Source organism: Triticum urartu, chromosome 2, assembly GCF_003073215.2.
Source record: "Triticum urartu cultivar G1812 chromosome 2, Tu2.1, whole genome shotgun sequence".
Lineage (NCBI taxonomy): Eukaryota > Viridiplantae > Streptophyta > Magnoliopsida > Poales > Poaceae > Triticum > Triticum urartu.
In genome coordinates this window covers 722,094,201-722,115,898 of record NC_053023.1, presented here as the reverse complement: position 1 = coordinate 722,115,898, position 21,698 = coordinate 722,094,201, and the positions used below count along the sequence as shown (strand labels likewise).

The following is a 21,698-nucleotide window of genomic DNA, read 5'->3' as shown; positions in this document are numbered from 1 at the left end:
ACCACCAAGTCCTTGCTTCCGGTCATATGATTTGTAGCTCCGCTATCAAGCAACCATGATCCACCACCGGAAGCAAACACCTACAAGAGATCAATGCTTGATTTTAGGTACCCATTTTGTAATGGGTCCTTTGATGTTAGTAAGAAGGGTCTTAGGAACCCAAATAGACCATTCAATGTATTCATGAGGAGAACCAACAAATTTGGCATAAACATGCCCATCACTAGCACGGCATAACACATAAGAAGGATTAAAATCGCCGGCTTTGTTGGGAGGGGTGACATTGCCCTTCTTGACATTATTCTTCTTCTTCTCCTCGGGGGCACTCTCTCCCTCCCTCACAAAGGTTTGCATGAGAGGAGGAGGCCGTTTGGTCTTGTCATTCTTCTTCTTGTTCTTGGAGTCGGAGACGTACCCAACCCCTTCCTTGGCCACACCTCCCTTTTGGTTGGTCAAGAGATCGTTGAGGTTCTTCTTGCCTTGTATGCAAGTCGCAAGACCTCTCTCAAGTTGCTCCTTCAACTTAGCATTTTCCTCAACAAGATGTATATGCTCACAACACGGGTTAGTAGCATTTGCATCATCAATTAAAACCATATGAGGAAAAGTTGCTTTCTCCTTAGTTAGCTTCACTTGGAGTTGATCATGAGACTCCTTGAGACTAGCGTGAATACCCTTCAAGGCCTTGTGAGCCTTGTCAAGTATATCAAACTCCTCTTTGAGTCTAGAAAGATCAACCCCGAGTTTGGCCTTCTCGGAATTTAGCACACGAGAAACAACGAGGGCATGATCATAATCTTTCTCTAACTTAGCATGATCAACATTGTGTGACTCCTCAAGAGCCAAACGAAGACCACGCTCTTTCTCAAGAGCATTGGAAAGATCCGAAATCTCATCGGCATAGTCACGACTATGCCCTTCCATCTTCGAGATGGTGTGTTCGTGAGCCTCGATCAAGTCATTGGCCTCACCAAGTTGTTCCAAGAGAGCAACAAAGTGCTTCTTGGATTTTCCCTTGAGTTTACCCATAAAGGCCTCAAACTCGTTGGCCTCCACATTAGCTCCCTCAACTTCATTAATGCTATCCGTTTGGGAAGGATGATTAATGATGGTAGTTTTGATGTTGGAGGTTACCTTGTTGGTGGCTTTAGCCATGAGGCACTTCGCGGTGATGATTTCGTTGGGTGAGTCGAAGAGGGACACTCGTGACGTTGTTGCAATGGCGACGGAGGCCATGGCAACCGACTCATCATCTTCATCATCGTCATCATCCTCATTGTACTCTTCTTGCACAACCAAGGCCTTGGGAGGAGTCTTCTTGGTGAAGTTGTTATTGTTGGGGAACGACTTGGCCTTGTCCTTTCGGATGAGTTTGCCACCATTGTCTTCCCTCTTCTCATACGGGCATTCCGCAACGAAATGACTTACGTTGCCACAATTGTAGCAAGTCCTTACACGTTGCTTGCCCCTTGTGCCACTCGAGTTATTTTTGCTAAAGTTGGGCCTCGAGTTTTTCTTGCTCCAAAATTGCCTTGAAGCAAGTGCCATATGTTCATGATATGCATACTTCATATCTTCGGTGTTGCTCTCCTCTTCTTCCTCTTCTTCTTCTTCCATGGTGAGCTTGGCCTTCAATGCAAGGTTAGGCTTCTTTGCCCATTGAGAACGGAGCACCGCATTGTCGGCGGTCTTGTCCAAAATGTTCATGGCCACAAACTCATCCAACACTTCGCTTGAGGTCAAAGTGTGGAAGTCCGGTCTTTGACGAATGACGGAGGACATGGACTTGTGGTAGGGCATCATCGCCTTGAGGAATTTGCGCTTGATCCAATTGTCATCCGTGTCCTTGCTCCCATGATCTCGTAGTGAGACCGCAAGTTTGGTGACTCTCCGATAGAGCTCACGAGGTTCTTCATCTTCCTTCATTGCAAACTCATAGGCCTCATCTTGTACCACTTCATAGTTGGACCGTTGAATGCTTGCGCTTCCCCGGTAGAGAGACACGACACAATGCCATGCATCTTTGGCCAAGGCGAAGGGACGAAGATGAGGTAGGTCTTCGGGTGGAAATGCATCTTGAATGATGAAGAGAGCATTCTCATTGAATTGATTGTCCGCGGCTTCTCGAGGAGTGAAGTTGCTTGGATCATGTGGATAGAAACCTTCTTCAATGATTCTCCAAAGGTTAGTGTTCACATGATTTAAATGACGTTTAAAGCGGTAAACCCATGAATCAAAATCCTCATTTTTCACAATCTTAGGGGGAGGACCGGCATGATTCAAATTAGTGGAAGGAACCGGTCCACCATAAACAAGTGGTGGTTCCACATGGGCAAAGATGCCGGTGCCATTCTTGCCACTAGATGAAGGAGCCTTTTCACTACTAGCTTCCCCCTTTTCAGGGATAGCATCCGACACCTTGTTGGCGGGATCCCCCACTTTCAACGGTGCGGTTGATAGTTTAAGCCCCTCAAGAAATTTAGTAAACATGCTTTCAACTTCGGTCGTCATGGAGGTTTTCAATGTCTCCAAGGCTACATTGAACTCCTCACGAGAGACCGAAGTTCCCCCATCGCCCGTAGACGAGATAGGATTCACACCGGAGTGTTCCTCCGCTCCGTCTACGGTATCAACCATACTCTTCGGACGGTAAAGTCCTTAATAAAGAGACGAGGCTCTGATACCAATTGAAAGGATCGATATGGTTGACTAGAGGGGGGTGAATAGGCAACTAACAATTTTTAGCTTTTCTTTAGCAATTTAAACTTTGCATCAAAATAGGTTGTCTAGACATGCAACTAGATGAGCAACCTATATGATGCAACACGAATAGGAACACAAGCAAGCAAGATATATGAAACAAATAAGCTACACAAGTAAAGGCACGAGATAACCAAAAGTGGAGACGGTGGAGACGAGGATGTGTTGCCGAAGTTCCTTCCCTTTGAGAGGAAGTACGTCTCCGTTGGAGCGGTGTGGAGGCACAATGCTCCCCAAGAAGCCACTAGGGCCACCGTAATCTCCTCACGCCCTCACACAATGCGAGATGCCGTGATTCCACTATTGGTGCCCTTGGAGGCGGCGACCGAACCTTTACAAACGAGGTTGGGGCAATCTCCACAACTCAATTGGAGGCTCCCAACGACACCACGAAGCTTCACCACAATGGACTATGGCTTTGCGGTGACCTCAACCGTCTAGGATGCTCAAACACCCAAGAGTAACAAGATCCACAAGGGATTAGTAGGGGGAATCAAATATCTCTCAGTGGAAGTGTAGATCGGGGCCTTCTCAACCACTCCCGAGAAAATCAACAAGTTTGGTTGGCTAGGGAGTGAGATCGGGCGAAAATGGAGCTTAGAGCAATAATGGAGCTTTAATGGTGGAAGAGGTGAGTCAACGGGGAAGAAGGAGACCCTTTATATAGTGTGTGGAAAAGATCCAACCATTACCCACTTACCATCCCGCGGCCAGCGGTACTACCGCGCATGGCCAGCGGTACTACCGCAAGGCCGCGTGGTAGTACTTCTTGCAACCAAGCGGTACTACCGCACGGTAGTGCGGTACTACCGTACCACCCTACGGTACTGCCGCGACCCCCAGCCAGGGAAACAGACGCAAGCTGGGGCGGTACTTCCGCCCACGCGGTACTACCGCGCCATCAGGGCGGTACTACCGTGAGGCAAAAGTCCCGATAGGGGGGAGGGGAACTTCCGTGCATACTTCCGCAAAAGAACGGAAGTAGCAAAAACTCGACACAGTAGTACTGCCGAGGGGCGGTACTACTGCCTGACCGCCTAGCGCGGTACTACCGCACTGCGAAAGCAGTACTACCGCGGCAGGTGCGGATGTAAAAAATTACATCCGCTCCTACTACCGCAACCGGGCGACACTAGCCGGGTGGGGCAGCGGTAGTAAGGCTCCGGGGGAGCGGTACTACCGTGAGCACCAGCGGTACTACCGTGCCACTGCGCGGTACTACCATGGATGCCCACGGTACTACCGTTAATCCTGGAGCGGTACTACCACAACCACACAAGCAGTCAGTCAACTATGGCAGGAAAACGAAGGAAGCTCCAAGGAAGAAGGAGGGGATAAAAGGAGACGTGTACATGATGATTCCACCGAAACCTTTCCAACGCGGACCCCCTCTTAATAGTACGGCTTTCCTACGACTCAAATCGACCAAAAAGAAACGTAGAAAAGACACTGTCTTCGTCAGTCTTCGAGGGGCACCCAATCGTCTTGTGCCTAGCAGAGAAGAGTCTGGAAAGCTCATGGCACACGATTAGTCCGCAAATGCATTGTCATCAATCACCAAAACACTTAGGGATAAATATGACCTTACACCAAGTTCTATAATGAAAATTCCCACTAGTATATTAAAGTGACAGAATAAGAGACTCTCTATTATGGAGATCATGGTGCTACTTTGAAGCACAAGTGTGGAAAAAGGATAGTAGCATTGCCCCTTCTTTTTTTCTTTGGCCTTTCTTATATATATATATATATATATATATATGTTTGGCCTTTATCTTTTTTTGGGACAATGCTCTATTAATGATGATCATCACACTTCTATTTATTTATAGCTCAAAGATTACAACTCGATACTAGAACAAAGTATGACTCTATATGAATGCCTCCGGCGGTGTACCGGGATGGGCAATGAATCAAGAGTGACATGTATGAAATTATGCATGGTGGCTTTGCCATATATACGATGTCAACTACATGAGCATGCAAGGCAATATGACAATGATGAAGTGTGTCATAATAAATGTAACGGTGGAAAGTTGCATGGCAATATATCTCGGAATGGCCATGGAAATGCCATAATAGATAGGTATGGTGGCTGTTTTTAGGAAGATATAAGGAGGTTTATATGTGATAGAGCGTATCATATCACGGGGTTTGGATGCACCGGCGAAGTTTGCACCAACTCTCAAGGTGAGAAAGGGCAATGCACGGTACCGAAGAGGCTAGCAATGATGGAAGGGTGAGAGTGCGTATAGTCCATGGAATCAACATTAGTCATAAAGAACTCACATACTTATTGCAAAAATCTACAAGTCATCAAAAACCAAGCACTACGTGCATGCTCCTAGGAGGATAGATTGGTAGGAAAAGACCATCGCTCGTCCCCGACCGCCACTCATAAGGAAGACAATCCAAGAAACACCTCATGCTTCAAATTTGTCACACAATGGTTACCATACGTGCATGCTACGGGACTTGCAAACCTCAACACAAGTATTTCTCAAATTCACAACTACTTAACTAGCATGACTCAAATATCACCATCCTCATGTCTCAAAACAATCATCAAGCATCAAACTTCTCATAGTATTCAATGCACTCTATATGAAAGTTTTTATTATATCCTTCTTGGATGCCTATCATATTAGGACTAGTTTCATAACCAAAGCAAATTACCATGCTGTTTAGGACTCTCAAAATAATATAAGTGAAGCATGAGAGATCAATAATTTCTTCAAAATAAAACCACCGCCGTGCTCTAAAAAGATATAAGTGAAGCACTAGAGCAAATGACAAACTACTCCAAAAGATATAAATGAAGATCAATGAGTAGTCGAATAATTATGCAACTATGTGAAGACTTTCTAACATTTAATAATTGCAGATCTTGGTATTTTATTCAAACATCAAGCAAACAAAAGAAAATAAAATGACGCTCCAAGAAAAACACATATCATGTGGTGAATAAAAATATAGCTCCAAGTAAAGTTACCGATGAACGAAGACGAAAGAGGGGATGCCATCTGGGGCATCCCCAAGCTTAGGCTCTTGGTTGTCCTTGAATATTACCTTGGGATGCCTTGGGCATCCCCAAGATTAGGTTCTTTCCACTCCTTATTCCATAGTCCATCGAATCTTTACCCAAAACTTGAAAACTTCACAACACAAAACTTAACAGAAAACTCGTAAGCTCCGTTAGTATAAGAAAATAAATCACCACTTAGGTACTGCTGTGAACTCATTCTAAATTCATATTGGTGTAACATATACTGTATTCCAACTTCTCTATGGTTCATACCCTCCGATACTACTCATAGATTCATCAAAATAAGCAAACAACACATAGAAAACAGAATCTGTCAAAAACAGAACAGTCTGTAGTAATCTGTATCGAACGTATACTTCTGGAACTCAAAAAAATTCTGAAATAAATTGGTGGACGTGAGGAATATGTCTATTAATCATCTGTAAAAAGAATAAATTTAATAGCACTCTCCAGTAAAAAAAATGGTTGCAAATCTCGTGAGCGCTAAAGTTTCTGTTTTTTATAGCAAGATCACAAAGACTTCACCCAAGTATTCCCAAAGGTTCTACTTGGAAAGAACACTAATTAAAACATAAAACCACATCTAAACAGAGGCTAGATAAATTATTTATTACTAAACAGGAAAAAAAATAAAATTGGGTTGCTTCCCAACAAGCACTATCGTTTAACGCCCCTAGCTAGGCATGATGATTTCAATGATGCTCACATAAAAGATAAGGATTTAAACATAAAGAGAGCATCATGAAGAATATGACTAGAACATTTAAGTCTAACCCACTTCCTATGCATAGGGATTTTGTGAGCAAACAACTTGTGGGAACAAGAATCAACTTGCATAGGAAGGCAAAACAAGGATAACTTCAAGATTTTCAACACATAGAGAGGAAACTTGATATTATTGCAACTCCTACAAGCATATATTCGTCCCTCATAATAATTTTCAGTAGCATCATGAATAGTAGTGGGAGCAAACTCAACAAAATACTATCATGTGAGGCATAATCCAATTGAAAATTAAAATAACGATGACAAGTTTCATGGATATCATTATTCTTTATAGAATACATGTTATCACAATAATCATCATAGATAGCAACTTTGTTCTCATAATCAATTGGAACCTCTTCCGAAATAGTGGATTCATCACTAAATAAAGGCATGACCTCTCCAAATCCACTTTCATCAATATAATCATCATAAATAGGAGGCATGCTTTCATCATAATAAATTTGCTCATCAAAACTTGGGGGACAAAAAATATCATCTTCATCAAACATAGCATCCCCAAGCTTGTGGCTTTGCATATCATTAGCATCATGGATATTCAGAGAATTCATACTAACAACATTGCAATCATGCTCATCATTCAAATATTTAGTGCCAAACATTTTAATGCATTCTTCTTCTAACACTTTGGCACAATTATCGGAATCCTTATTTTCACGAAAGATATTAAAAAGATGAAGCATATGAGGCAACCTTAATTCCATTTTTGTAGTTTTATTTTATAGACTAAATTAGTGATAAGACAAGAAACTAAAAGATTCGATTGCAAGATCTAAAGATATACCTTCAAGCGCTAACCTCCCCGGCAACGGCGCCAGAAAAGAGCTTGATGTCTACTACACAACCTTCTTCTTGTAGATGTTGTTGGGCCTCCAAGTGCAGAGGTTTGTAGGACAGTAGCAAATTTCCCTCAAGTGGATGACCTAAGGTTTATCAATCCGTGGGAGGCGTAGGATGAAGATGGTCTCTCTCAAACCACCCTGCAACCAAATAACAAAGAGTCTCTTATGTCCCCAACACACCCAATACAACGGTAAATTGTATAGGTGCACTAGTTCGGCGAAGAGATGGTGATATAAGTGCAATATGGATGGTAGATATAGGTTTTTGTAATCTGAAAATATAAAAACAGCAAGGTAACTAATGATAAAGTGAGCACAAACTGTTGTGGAATTGTCACGGCAGATGTCCTAGAACGAGGACTTAGTCGTAGGGCCATCGCACTAGGAAGCTTAAAGGGGTTAATCGGGACAAAGGACACGAGAGAGTTTTATACTAGTTCGGCCCCTTACGATGAAGGTAAAAGCCTACGCCTAGTTGGGATTGGTATTGCTGAGGTTTTGATCTCCAAGAGGTTCAACTCGTCGGCTTGGTTATCGACTTGTTGTTTCTTGCCCTAAGCCGCCACCGGGTCGTCCCCTTATATACATGGGTTGACGCGTGGTGGCCTACAGAGTCCCGGCCGGCTTATAATCGTGTCCGGCTCGGTGACTTCCTTTACATGCCTTTCTTTACAAGTCTTTCCTTACATATGGCGGTTCATAATACCAGGCCTTAAACCGCTTTCAGGCCTTTGGGCCTTCTATAAGTCTTAATAAACTACAATCTTGAATGTTTACTGGGCTTCTTGCGTAACCCGCCATTGGGGCTGACCCGGCCCCTCCTGGGCGGGTCTCAACTGATAGTAATATCCCCAACATTAGGCCCTAGGTTGACTTTGAACTTTGTTCTTTGTCAATCTTCCATACTTCGCAAAAAATCCATCTTCTTATCTTTACTGAAATTTCCTTGTAACCCGCCGTGACGTCATCTCTTGGAAACGCAAAAAACTTTCATGACATCACCCTCCAACGGATCTTTCATCTTTAATGTTTTCCCGAGAATCGAGGCGCCTGTATAGCTGGATAACCATTTATTCGGCTCTTCCTTGATCTTCGCGCCTGTCTGTTCACCTTTTCCCTTATAAATAGGCTCGCCCCGGCCTTCCTCATTCTTCTCTCTCTTCCTCCGTCTTCTTCCTCTCGCGACCCTGCTACTGCTCGAGCTTCGTCGCCGCCGCGCTCCACCTCCGTCTTCGTCAACCTTGGCCGCTGCATCAACCCGAGTTGGTTCAGAGAAACAGCGGCGACCTCCGCAGAAGATCTGTAGCTGTAAGTTCTCACTTTTCTGCTCCTCAGATCCATGTTTAGGGTTTCTGTGGGCTCTTCGCAGTTCGTCATGGCTTCTTCGTAGTTCTTCCACTGCCTCCTCTTTTTGATCCAAAAGAGATGTATGTTCATGCAGTAGTTGTTTGGTGCCTCCTTTTGATACTAGCAGACTCCTTTTTCTGGTACAAGAGCTATATTTAGTTCTGATGAACTCATCTGGGCTATATTTTTAGGTCTAGAATTTTTTTCATTTTAAACATCCATTTGATCTGAAATAATATCAAGCATTTTGGGAAACTTGTTATGTCCCAACACTTAGCTGAATCCGCTTTCTGAAAGAATCTATAGTCATGGCAGCTTACCGCACCGGCTTTCTTTTCCTTATATGTTATTAGCCCTTAGTTAAGCCGCCATTACTTGTTTTGCATCTTCCTCCCTTAACTGTTAATCTCACCGTTAAACTGAACCGGCATGTTGCTTTTCTTTTCAATTCCTTGCACATCATGTCGTCCAAAGCGCCAACCATCTGTAACTGGGTTCCCTCAACCATAACCGAGGAACGTTTGAAAGAGTTGTTCATCATAGGATTTCTGCCAGCGAAAACCGTCATGTCTTACCGTGCCCCTAATCCGGAAGAAGAACGGCCCAATCCGAGAGATGGTGAGGTGATCGTTTTTACTGACCACATGAACCGGGTCTTCTCACCGCCCAGCTCAAAGTTCTTTAGAGAGGTTCTCTATTTTTTTCAAGCTCCATCCTCAAGATATCGGGCCTAATTCCGTATCTAACATTTGTAACTTCCAAGTACTCTGTGAAGTATATCTTCAACAAGAGCCGACGGAGGAGTTATTTAGAGAATACTTTTATCTGAACCAGCAGAATGAGTGCACCAACGGCCTTAGTTTAGAGCTTGGAGGCATATCAATTCAGCGCTGGCAGGGTGTCGTCTTCCCCCTTATTGTCTTACCAAGTCACCCAAAGGACTGGAACCAGACTTGGTTCTACTGCCAGGACACTTCGCCAGCAAACGAGAAGCCCCTGCCGGGTTACTGCCCCGATCGTCTTGACTCCAAGTTCGCGCTTCCTGATAAGCTGACTGTCCTGAACGCAAAAGGCTGATACCATCCATCAAAAGGATCAACGCTCTATTGGGAAACGGGTTAACTGGAGTTGATCTGACCCGCTGCTGGATCTCATGGCGGGTCATCCCTTTGAGCCGCCGGTCAAAGATGATGTATGAGTGGTGGAGGCCCGGATGACTCTCTTCGTCATAGCCCCGTTCAATTGACAGAAGAAGATATTGTCTCAATGTCAACTCTTCTGGTGAACGGGAAATATGAAGATTGGAGTGTCATCGGGTTAAACCCCTTCTGCCAACTTAACCCGGTTCCAGAAGTAAGGATGTCATTATTTCTCTCTTTTGTATTTTTTCAGCCGTATTATTTTAATACTTGCATGACTCTTTACCTTGTTTTTACCTGTCTGCGGGCCAATTCCGACTTCTGGAAAGTTAAGTATGACCACGAGGCGGCCAAGAAAGCGAAAGCCGCCGCCATAAACGCCAAGAAAACGACCCGGAGGTCGAAAAAGAAGAAAAAGAGTACTGCTGAAGACTTGATGAAGCTTGATGATACATCTGACTTGGAGGTAGCCCTTGATTCCCTTGGCCAATTTTTGAACAATCTTATTGACACTGATCATTACCAAGATGACACTGGGTCTAGTCAGGCTGGGGAAGCAGAGGTAACTATCATTTCCTCCGACTCAGAGCCCTTGCCAAGACAAAAAGTTCGACGAGTGATCCGTAAAGTAAGGTTTTCTAACCCTTTAGCTCACTTGGATCCCAACTTTCGTTGGAAAAAATAGCAACATGAAAGTCGCCATCAAGCTTGGACTGAAGATGAGCCGGCTGTCGTTCTTCAACAAACTCCTCAGAAATGTCCGCATGAGGTTTACCTCTTTCTGTCTTTAACTCTGTTTAATGGATCCTTCCCTTTGTATTTCTTTTAACTCTATTTTAACCTTTCAGGAGGTGTCCTGCTCTTCAGGTGACTCATCGCAGATGCAATTTCCGGCTTTCAAGATTGCCCGTGGGTAATGAAAAATCCTCATATTTCCTGGGTTGTTCAAATTGTATCTTTATACTCACAATCCTGCAACATTTTTTCTTAGTGGCCAAGCTAAATCCAAGAAAGCGAAGGCAGCTAAGCCGGCGGAAGACCCGTCGATGCTGGCATCTGACCCGGCTAGGCCATCTTCTCCATTAACTGATGCTCCAGAAGACCCGCCTGTTGACACCGAAGCAAATCCTCCTAAGCCGTCATTTGACGAGACCACTGTGAACCCTTCCACAACTGGACCATCAAGCTCAGCCAACCCGCCGTCTCCGTCTGCACAAGATGTTCAGATTACCGGGAGCCGCTTTATTGAACCGGGGAACCCAACCGTGCTGGCTCGGTGTACAGCAAAACAATAGGTTTTGGAGAGGCAACAAGTTCGCTTTGACATTGCCAACTATGACCATCTAAATGCTAATGATATTCTATCCGGCTCTCTTAGCCATGTACACTCCAGTCGCGATTCTGAGATTGAAATGGTCAAGCAGCTGCAGTTAAAATACGAGGTACGCTCTTCCGGCTTATCTATATTCCTTCAGCCCCCAAGTCTTCCGATTATGAAAGAAACGGAATGATCTGTAGACTTTAAAATATAGGCCAAAACCTTTATCTTTGAAATTTTCCTTGAATCCAATAGAACAAAGCTTCACCTGTAGTCCCCAAGGGCCGGTTCTTTTTGATCATAAATGAGCCAGTACTTTAAATTGATTTGTACCATTTTGAAAGAACTTAATACTCCGGCTTAACCTGGAGAACCTTGCTGAATTGCATACATTAGTCCCCAAGTGCCAAGTGCTGTTACTTTGTAAAGTACTTGGGACTTAAAGTATGTCTTTAGATTCATAAAAAATTGTTTTGGCATACATTAGCCCCCAAGTTTCAAGTAGTTTGTTTGGAAAGTACGTGAGACTTGAATCTTGATTGTTTGAACTTTGAAACAAAATCTTGACTCATCTGAATGTTTTGCAGAATGCCTTATCTGAATTGAACTCGCAATTGACTGATGCGAAGACCCGGCTAGCGAGTCAAGAGGCAGAAATTAAATCTGCTAACTCCAAACTGCAAATAAGTCTCTCTGAGACGGAAAATTTAAAGACTAGCTTTGCTGTCAAGAAGAAAACTTGGGGAGAGGAAAAAATACTTCTGACCCAACGTGCTGAGAAGGCCGAAACAGCCCTTAAAGAGATTTCAACAGAGCTGAACGGGTTAAAGGGCTGTGTGTCTCAAATGGTAGCTGCCATCTTTGGTAAGCCGTCCGATTTTTAACTTTGTGTGCTTTTTGCTGATCCGGAGTATAAGCCGCCAGCTGACTTTGTGTAAAATTTATGCAGGCCCTCAAAGCAAAAATCTGAGCCAAGACCCGTTGATTAAACTGAAGGCAGTGTATACTTTGGTAGAACAACTGCACATTGGCGCACAGCGGGCTCTTGCCGCCATCTCTCCTGCTAATCAAGGACCCAACCGGCTCAGCGACGTCCTGAAGAAACTCTCAATCCTGCCTGCCAGGTTTCAAGAAGTGAAATGCTCCTGTGCGTGAGCCGGAGCTTTGACTACCCTGAGCCGCTCCAAAGCTTGGGTGCCAGACCTAGATCCGGCAGACTTGGCCAGAGGTTATCCCACCGTGAAGGAATACGGATCTCCTTTTGATCAGGATGACTTCATGGCTTGCGTATGCGGAGTCCGGCCTCAGGAAACTACCCTTGGAGATGATACCAATGTTGATTAATACCAGCCGGGTTTTGATAGTGAGAATAAGAAGATGGCCACTCCCTCGTACAAGGTAACAGATTTGATCCCACCAGTAAGAGAAGACACATTTGCCCCGAAAGTTGACCCGGTCGGCCTGATCGACGACGAAGCCAAATTTGTCGCCGTGAACGGTTTTGATTGGTCAAAACCCAACTTCCAGGCAACAGAAGGTGGTGAACCGGCAAGGGAGGAACAATGATCATCTTCGTGGGCTTATAAAGCCTTGTAATAGTTTAGCTGTGAAAACACTGTATGCTTTGCTTATGCCATTGCGCATAAAACACTTTTATGTGAGTCTGTGTTTCCTGATGCCAATGTATGCATCGTTTTTAATGTTTGTTTCTGCAATGTTTGAACTCTGTTCCTGTAGATACAAAGAAAAGACTAGCTTGGCGGCTTAGAACCAAACAGGTTAAAACACCCAATTTATAGCCAATACGTTTACCACAATAGGAACCAGAGACAGATATAAATAAAGGAGAAGGGCTGAAACTAACTCTTTTAGTTAATGTAGCAGGTAATTGCGTATAAGTAATAACCATACCTTGTACCTTTTGATCCTTAGACCGCTGGTTTAAATAACCCGGGTGATGAATTTGATAATTCAATCTTTATGAGAAGCCAATGCTTTTTTGAATACTCAATGATCATTATACCTTGGTAGGTTGCACCTTTTCATCCTTAAATGGCTGGTTTGAATGACCCGGGCGGCTGTGTTGTCAAATAGTCGAGCCGGTGAAGAAGACCAGGCTAATCGTTTGTAATATTGAAACAACAAAAAACTAAAAGGCAAGCAACAGATAATAAGCATAATTTAACCATGTATTCAAAAGGTTGGGGGTTTCTGATTTGAATACGATCAGCAAACCGGACCAAAGGGGTTGAGCTAAGGTTCGAATACGACCATATAGCCCCCAGTGGCTTTGGCGTTGCGCCGATCAAGAGGGTACCGACAGCTATGTTCTCTTTGGTTCGAATACGACCTATGTTTAAACAGGAAGCCCCCAAATGACCTTGAGAGGTCTTTAACGACCCTGATTAGAATACGATCCAAGTCGGACCCAAAAGGGGTTAAGCTATGATTCGGATACGATCAAGAAGCCCCCAAGTGAGTTTGGCCTTGAGCCGATCAAGAGGGTTATGCCAGCTATGTTCTCTTTGGTTCGAACGACCTATGTTTGAATAGGAAGCCCCCAAGTGACCATGAGATTTGCAGCTAGATTTGGATACGATCATAAGCTGGACCAAAAAGGTTAAACTTGATTCAAATATGATCAGCTCCTTAATAGTAATTTGAAAATAAGAAATAACAAAGATGCATAATCTTTGAAAAGAAAAGAGACCGATGGTCTTACTTTATTGCTTATCATGGTATACACAATGTTAAAGTGTGTACATGATGAGAGCCGGTGGCTCAGGTGTAGTATGGCCGAAGTTGAGCAATGTTCCACGGCCGGTGGGTCTCCTCCTCCGACTTACGTGAGTCTTTGTGCTCTAGAACGTCAATGAGGTAATATGACCCGTTGTTTAAGTTCTTACTAACCACAAAGGGTCCTTCCCAAGGTGGGGATAACTTGTGTGCATCTGACAGATCCTGGATGAGTCGGAGCACCAAGTCGCCTTCCTGAAAAGTCCTGGACTTAACCCAGCGGCTGTGATAACGGCGCAGGTCCTGTTGATAAATTGCTGATCGGGCCACTGCTAAGTCTCTTTCTTCATCCAACAAGTCAAGTGCATCCTGTCTCGACTGTAGGAGTACGCATCCTGCTGTGCCAGAGCAGTTTGAAGAAGCTCTCTTACCCTCTGCGTTTCAACCGCCGCCTGTGAGTCGCCTTCCATTGGGAGACCCGCCAAACGAGCCGATGCTGCGATGAGGTTTTCCAAAGGGCTGGAGAAGTGACCCGGCAGTCTTGGTACATAATGAGGTGGAGCGGTAATTACACAAGGTGGTTCCGCGTGCTGAACCGGTGCGCCGGGTGTCGTGATCCGGTTTGCCTCTGGCGGGTTGCTTCCCCCAGCCCCGGGTGTATGGAATATATTCCTAGGATCAAGCGTCAGAGGTAGACGTGACTGAGTTTTCTGATGCCTCCTCCTCATGACCTCGCTTGACGCGTTAAGATCCACCGAGAGCCGGAAGGTCTCCGCTTGGAGCTGTTGAGCACGAACATCCAAAGCTACCCGCTCTGCCGCCATCATGACTTCCGCTGTGGCTAGATTTTCTTTAGCTTGCACCATCTCTTCACGTACGCATGCCACCTCTGCGTCGTGCTGGGCTTTATCCGCTGGCTCTACCACGGCGGTCAACAGGGTCGTCAGTTTATCCATGAGGTCCATTAGAATCTGAGTCGGGGGGCGCCCGGGGTCTCCTGACCCAGCTGAAGCCGACCCGGTAGCTGTTGCTGCCGCTGCTGTAGAGTTCTGCCCGGGTTGTGTCCCTGCCATGAAGACTCCGGCCCAATTCGGCGACTCAAGAGGGTCCGGAATACTGCTGCCATCGGAACAGCCCCCGAGCATGCCATCTTATAGCTGGTACAAAGAGTCTGTCTCGCCCGTTGATGATGCAGTGTCAGAACAGACGGCCGTCTCACCGCCCTCCACCGATCCTTCAGAGTATTCACCGCCGTGGATGAAGCCTACGAAGGCATGCTTCACAACAGATTGAACACGGGTGGTCCTTGCGCGCTGAGCCGTTTTGATGAGATTGGTGTGGACGTCCGGCTTAGGGCCTGACTCGCCGATCCGGCCGATGAAGACATGAATTCCGCTGAAGGGGACCCGGTACCCGTACTCAATTGAGCCGGCCTCGGGGCCCCAGCCTTCGTCGTCGATGTAGAGCTTGCCGCGACGACTCTTGGTCATCTGTCCCACAGCGTATCCCTTGAGCCCTTCAAAGTTGCCCTTCAAGAACTCAAATCCATCGTGCGCTAGCCCCACGGTGGGCACCAACTGTCATGGAATTGTCACGGCAGATGTCCTAGAACGAGGACTTAGTCGTAGGGCCATCGCACTAGGAAGCTTAAAGGGGTTAATCGGGACAAAGGACGCGAGAGAGTTTTATACTAGTTCTGCCCCTTACGATGAAGGTAAAAGCCTACGTCTAGTTGGGATTGGTATTGCTGAGGTTTCGATCTCCAAGAGGTTCAACTCGCCGGCTTGGTTATGACTTGTTGTTTCTTGCCCTAAGCCGCCACCGGGTCGTCCCCTTATATACATGGGTTGACGCCTGGTGGCCTACAGAGTCCCGGACGGCTTATAATCGTGTCTGGCTCGGTGACTTCCTTTGCATGCCTTTCTTTACAAGTCTTTCCTTACATATGGTGGTTCATAATACCAGGCCTTAAACCGCCTTCAGGCCTTTGGGCCTTCTATAAGTCTTAACAAACTACAATCTTGAATGTTTACTGGGCTTCTTGTGTAACCCGCCATTGGGGCTGACCCGGCCCCTCTTGGGCGGGTCTCAACTGATAGTAATATCCCCAACACAAACGGTATTGCAATGCGCTGAAACAAGGCCTATGGTTCATACTTTCACTAGTGCAAGTTCTCTCAACAATAATAACATAATTGGATCATATAACTATCCCTCAACATGCAATAAAGAGTCACTCCAAAGTCACTAATAGCAGAGAACAAACAAAGAGATTATTGTAGGGTACGAAACCACCTCAAAGTTTTCCTTTCTGATCGATCTATTCAAGAGTCCGTAGTAAAATAATACGAAGCTATTCTTTCCGTTCAATCTATCATATAGTTCGTACTAGAATAACACCTTAAGACACAAATCAACCAAAACCCTAATGTCACCTAGATACTCCAATGTCACCTCAAGTATCCATGGGTATGATTATACGATATGCATCACACAATCTCAGATTCATCTATTCAACCAACACAAAGAACTTCAAAGAGTGCCCCAAAGTTTCTACCGGAGAGTCAAGACGAAAACGTGTGCCAACCCCTATGCATAAGTTCATGAGGTCACAGAATTTGCAAGTTGATCACCAAAACATACATCAAGTGGATCACGTGATATCCTATTGTCACCACAAATAAGCACATGCAAGACATACATCAAGTTTTCTCAAATCCTTAAAGACTCAATCCGATAAGATAACTTCAAAGGGAAAACTCAATTCATCACAAGAGAGTAGAGGGGGATAAACATCATAAGATCCAACTATAATAGCAAAGCTCGCGGTACATCAAGATCGTGCCAAATCAAGAACACGATAGAGAGAGAGAGAGATCAAACACATAGCTACTGGTACATACCCTCAGCCCCGAGGGTGAACTACTCCCTCCTCATCATGGAGAGTGCCGGGATGATGAAGATGGCGACCAGAGAGGGATTCCCCCCCTTCGGCAGGGTGCCGGAATGGGTCTAGATTGGTTTTCGGTGGCTACAGAGGCTTGCGGCGGCGGAACTCCCGATCTAGGTTTCTTTCTGGAAGTTTGGGGTTATATAAGAGGTGTTGGAGTCGGGAACAAGTCAGGTGGGTCCCCAAGGTGGCCACGAGGTAGGGGGGCGCCCCCACCCTCGTGGTGGCCTCTGGACCCTTCTGGCCCATCTCCGGTACTCCGTGGGCTTCTTCTGTCCAAAAATGATCTCCGTGAAATTTCAGGTCAATTGGACTCCGTTTGGTTTTCCTTTTCTGCGATTCTCAAAAACAAGGAAAAAACAGAAACTGACACTGGGCTCTAGGTTAATTGGTTAGTCCTAAAAATCATATAAATGCATATAAAACATCCAAGGTTGATAATATAATAGCATGGGACAATCAAAAATTATAGATACGTTGGAGACGTATCATGAACGTCGACTGCATGACACTTCACCATCTTTCGGCCAAAGGGAATGCATTGTGGAGTAGTTATTAGATGATGGGTTGCTAGAGTGACAGAAGCTTAAAACCTAGCTTATGCACTACTTTGTAAGGGACTGATTTGGATCCATATGTTTAATGCTATGGTTAGATTTTATCTTAATATTTTTCTCGTAGTTGCGGATGCTTGCGAGGGGGTTAATCATAAGTGGGAGGTTTGTTCAAGTAAGAACATCACCCAAGCACCGGTCCGGCCACATATCAAATTATCAAAGTAGCGAACACAAATCAAACCAACATGGTGAAAGTGACTAGATGAAATTCCCGTGTGCCCTCAAGAACGCTTTGCTTATCATAAGAGACCGTTTTTGCCTGTCCTTTGCCACAAAAGGATTGGATTACCTTGATGCACTTTATTTGCAGTTACCGTTACTTGCTCATTACAAAGTATCTTGCTATCAAACTACTTGTTAGCGAGAATTTCAGTGCTTGCAGACATCACCTTGCTAAAAACCGCTTGTCATTTCCTTCTGCTCCTCGTTGGGTTCGACACTCTTACTCCTCGTTGGGTCATCAAGAATCTTTTCTGGCGCCATTGCCGGGGAGTGAAGCACTCTTGGTAAGAAAAAAATTCAGCACTTGACACTTGACATCAGGAAAGGCTTTGATAATGTGGTGGTGGTTGCTGTTTTAATGGTTAGTTTCAGATGTCACAACAAGTATATTTCCAACTTGTACTGTTCTTGTCCTGTTTCCACACGACATTAAGATCAGAGTGGTGCTTTTCTTAATGTTTTGCCGATTTTTATGGCCTGTGTGCTAGCAAACTGAGCTAAGGGTGCTTCATCCTTCAGCTTCTATTTCTTATTACTACTAGGAAAATGGCCCGTGCGTTGCAACGGGGATACAACCGTGTCATGGTTGACACCCTTTTCCCTACCATGGATCCATCTTAGCCCCACAATGAAACCCGGCTGTCCACACGACCGTAGGGCATTGCAATCTCGAGAAGGTCCTCAAGGAATCGGTCAAACCCAATGCGACCCATGGCCTCCTACTACCCACCGATTCGGCCTATGGGAGAACATGAGTGCGCGGTGGTTTGAGGCAAGTGTCCTTGCAGAGGCCTAGCTACGCGAGTCGAGGCAAGCAGGGTCGGCCGATGGCACCGACATTGCATGTGTGTCACTATAGAAAACATATTTTCAAGTTTATATCCCAAAGGGGACATTCAAATGAGAATGATGTGGATCACATTTCTATTTATTCAGGATAGCGTAGGAACACATTCAATAACGAAATATAATCTAATTAGTAGTAAGGCATTTGGTATAAACAGTTTGTGTTTTTCTCCAAGTAGCACAGAAACACATCCCATAACCATAATATAATAGGTGGTAACCAATAGCAAGGCAGTTAGTTTGGTTACTGTCAATTCTCCATGTTGTTCTTACCTTACAGAACATGAACATTTTTAGAGCTTCAGGAAATGATGACCTTCTTTTACAAATGATACTTGGCAAATCTCATAAAGCTTCTGGGTCGCAGCCATTGAAACGATCAACCTAAGGGCTTATATAAGTTAGAAAACATTTCTCTAAGACAGGATAGAACAATCCTTAGATTTAACTTGTGACTAATTTGTGAAAGGATAGAATTCACTTTGAACACATTTCTCCATGCCAGTAAAGGCAAAATTAACATCAGCAGGCAAATGCACACACTCAGCATTTAACTTGTGACTAATTTGTGAAAGGAAATGAAAAGACCACTCGTGCTCCTTCCTCTCACATTAACTCAGGTACCTAACAACCACCAACCTTTGAATAATCATTCTAAATTAATATAGAATTATAGATCGAACTAAAAACATGAAGAGCAATGGTGTTGTCGCTGCTAAGCATGACATCTCCCGTTGTTTTGTGTTTTGCAGTCTACTTGTGCCTCCTTCTTCCTCCAAATAGAAATTTCTCAGCGTGGCACTATGTATGACTAATAGAATGCAGTCGGTAATTAATCACGATGTTCCCTAAGAAAAAGCAATTAGTCATGGATTCTCTCCATTAAGTCTCCACCGCGTGTGTCAAATTCCTGAACATGAAGCCTGTCCGCCTGTACCTAAAAAAATAGCTGGAACACGGGTCATTGGAATTTTAGAGATGGCGATGAGCTCCCTAGACTTGAACTTCGCCTATGGCGTGTTGGAGATCCCACAGCTGGAGCTCAATGACTCCAGCGAGTCGCTATTTCGGAATGTGATTGCGTTTGAGCAGACGTACATGCACCTGAATATTATCTTTTATGATTCTGAAAATCTTCACATGAAAGGGTTAATGACATACAAATAATTTGCCTTCATTCTTGGAGAGAATGTTAATCAGATTCTCATACTAAGAAACCATCTTCAGGTTCATTTTCTTCATAATTTGCTTCATCTGCCTATATTGATAAAGTATGACCAGCAGCTGCATTTACCTCAACATAACAGAGAAGAGAAAAAAAATTTACGGTAAAGAAGACAAATAATGACTGATAGAAACCTACCCAACCATGAATAGGTCATATTAGCTATTTATAATTTATATACTGCTGTCAAAAATCATAATTTGAACAAAAAATAACTTCATTCAAGATTGTGTCGCAACGGATTGCTCTAAGTCCATCAATGAATTTCGGATTTAGGACCAGTCTTTCTGCCGGAAGTTAGGCACAAGACTGGGCATCAATTTATGCCAACAATGTATATACAACATTGATAGACTAATCTAAAGAAATAATTTACTGCAAAGTGCATGTAGTTTATAGCCAGAAAGCTATATAAAAGCTAGAGGACACAGCAAATGCTAGACAAAATGAAGAGCGTTGAAATTCTAACAATTTGCAAGCATCCGGAACTTGTTCCTAGTCAACATGGACTTAGTAATTCTATAATTACTAAAAGGCAGGATAGTCTGCTGTAGCCAGAATAGTAAAAGGAACTTGGATTATTCATTCAATGTTACCATACGTTCAAGTCTTCTAGGAATTGGCTACGAGAGACACAATCACCAAGCAACAGTAAAAGGAATTATTTATATGCAAGTATAAATATATATTTAATGGCTCTTGCACAATTAACTTGGTTGCCCAGAGAATACATAGTAGAGACTATATATGCTGAAGAAACCATGAGCATCGAGATGGTATATTTTATTGAAAATTCCCATTTGGATATAAATTCTTCTGTTACAGCATGGTTGCTCATCAGGCTCTATACTTTATCAAGTAAATGTACAGGGGAAATAATCAAAAGCATAGCCATACATACGCACCACAAAATGTAGTACTGCAAGCTAGCACAAGTGTATGTTACTGATAGAATGCCAAACATATATATGCATCCCCGTCAGGCATTTGTGCTAGTAAAGAGAGAAAAGGCGAAACTGAATTAGTTTACTCTACATTTAAGCATTGAAAATAAGAGGGAAAACTGAGACACAGTCACCACCTCGTTTATGAGGTTAATTATACCTGAGAAACCACCATATCCATCACATCTCCAGAAGCTGCAGACGACCCTCGTGCAGGAGCAAGGGAATCAAGCTCATCGAAGAAAATTACTCATGGGCATGCTGATCAAGCCTGAAACTGAAAGTGAAAACTAAAAACCTGAGTATATGTGGATATTTCAGGGCAATTATATGGCTTGTGCAGATGGCTATACCATCTGAAAGATGTCCCTGATATTCTTCTCCGATTCTCCAACATATATGTTTATCAGTTCTGGACCTTTTACTTCCGTTGCTCTTAGTACCCACCACCACGGCTGTCTTGATTGCTCAAGACATGATTATTTCAGCCACAATCATCATCATCGCCCCCCGTCCAAGCAACATGACCATGATACCCATTATATACATGCATGCGTGCCCATATCCAGCGATCAGGCTCAGGAACTGCTCATACCTGGCGTCAGCCGACCAAACCTCCCAGTGCAGAACACGCACCAGACAACACCATACGGTTCCAGCCCACGCCACAGCCAAATCCAAGCCAATGGAGTGGCGGTGGTTGGCGTCGCTGTACTGGTGTGGAACTGACGCGGTGGCCACCGGGACGATGGTTCAGTGATCCAGTAGCTTGCGCTCGCCTGATTCGGTTTAGGTGTGCGCGTCCACACCGAGGGAGAGGGAGAGGGAGAGGGAGAGAGAGAGAGATGGGGATAGTACAAATCCAAAGCAGGCAGCCAAGCTGCGAGAAACCCATTGACGGCGGCTCAGATCCCGGCCAG

At 44.3% G+C, this 21,698-nt stretch overlaps 1 long non-coding RNA gene across 1 annotated transcript; it reads right to left on the bottom strand.

Moving 5' to 3' along the window:
* Nucleotides 1–19,234: 19,234 nt before the first annotated feature.
* Nucleotides 19,235–21,605, bottom strand: LOC125540122. The gene is made up of 3 exons (XR_007297215.1): nucleotides 21,132–21,605; nucleotides 20,939–21,055; nucleotides 19,235–20,826 (listed from the first exon to the last, which is right to left on the bottom strand). It is a non-coding gene; the product is annotated as an uncharacterized LOC125540122 (long non-coding RNA).
* Nucleotides 21,606–21,698: the final 93 nt, after the last annotated feature.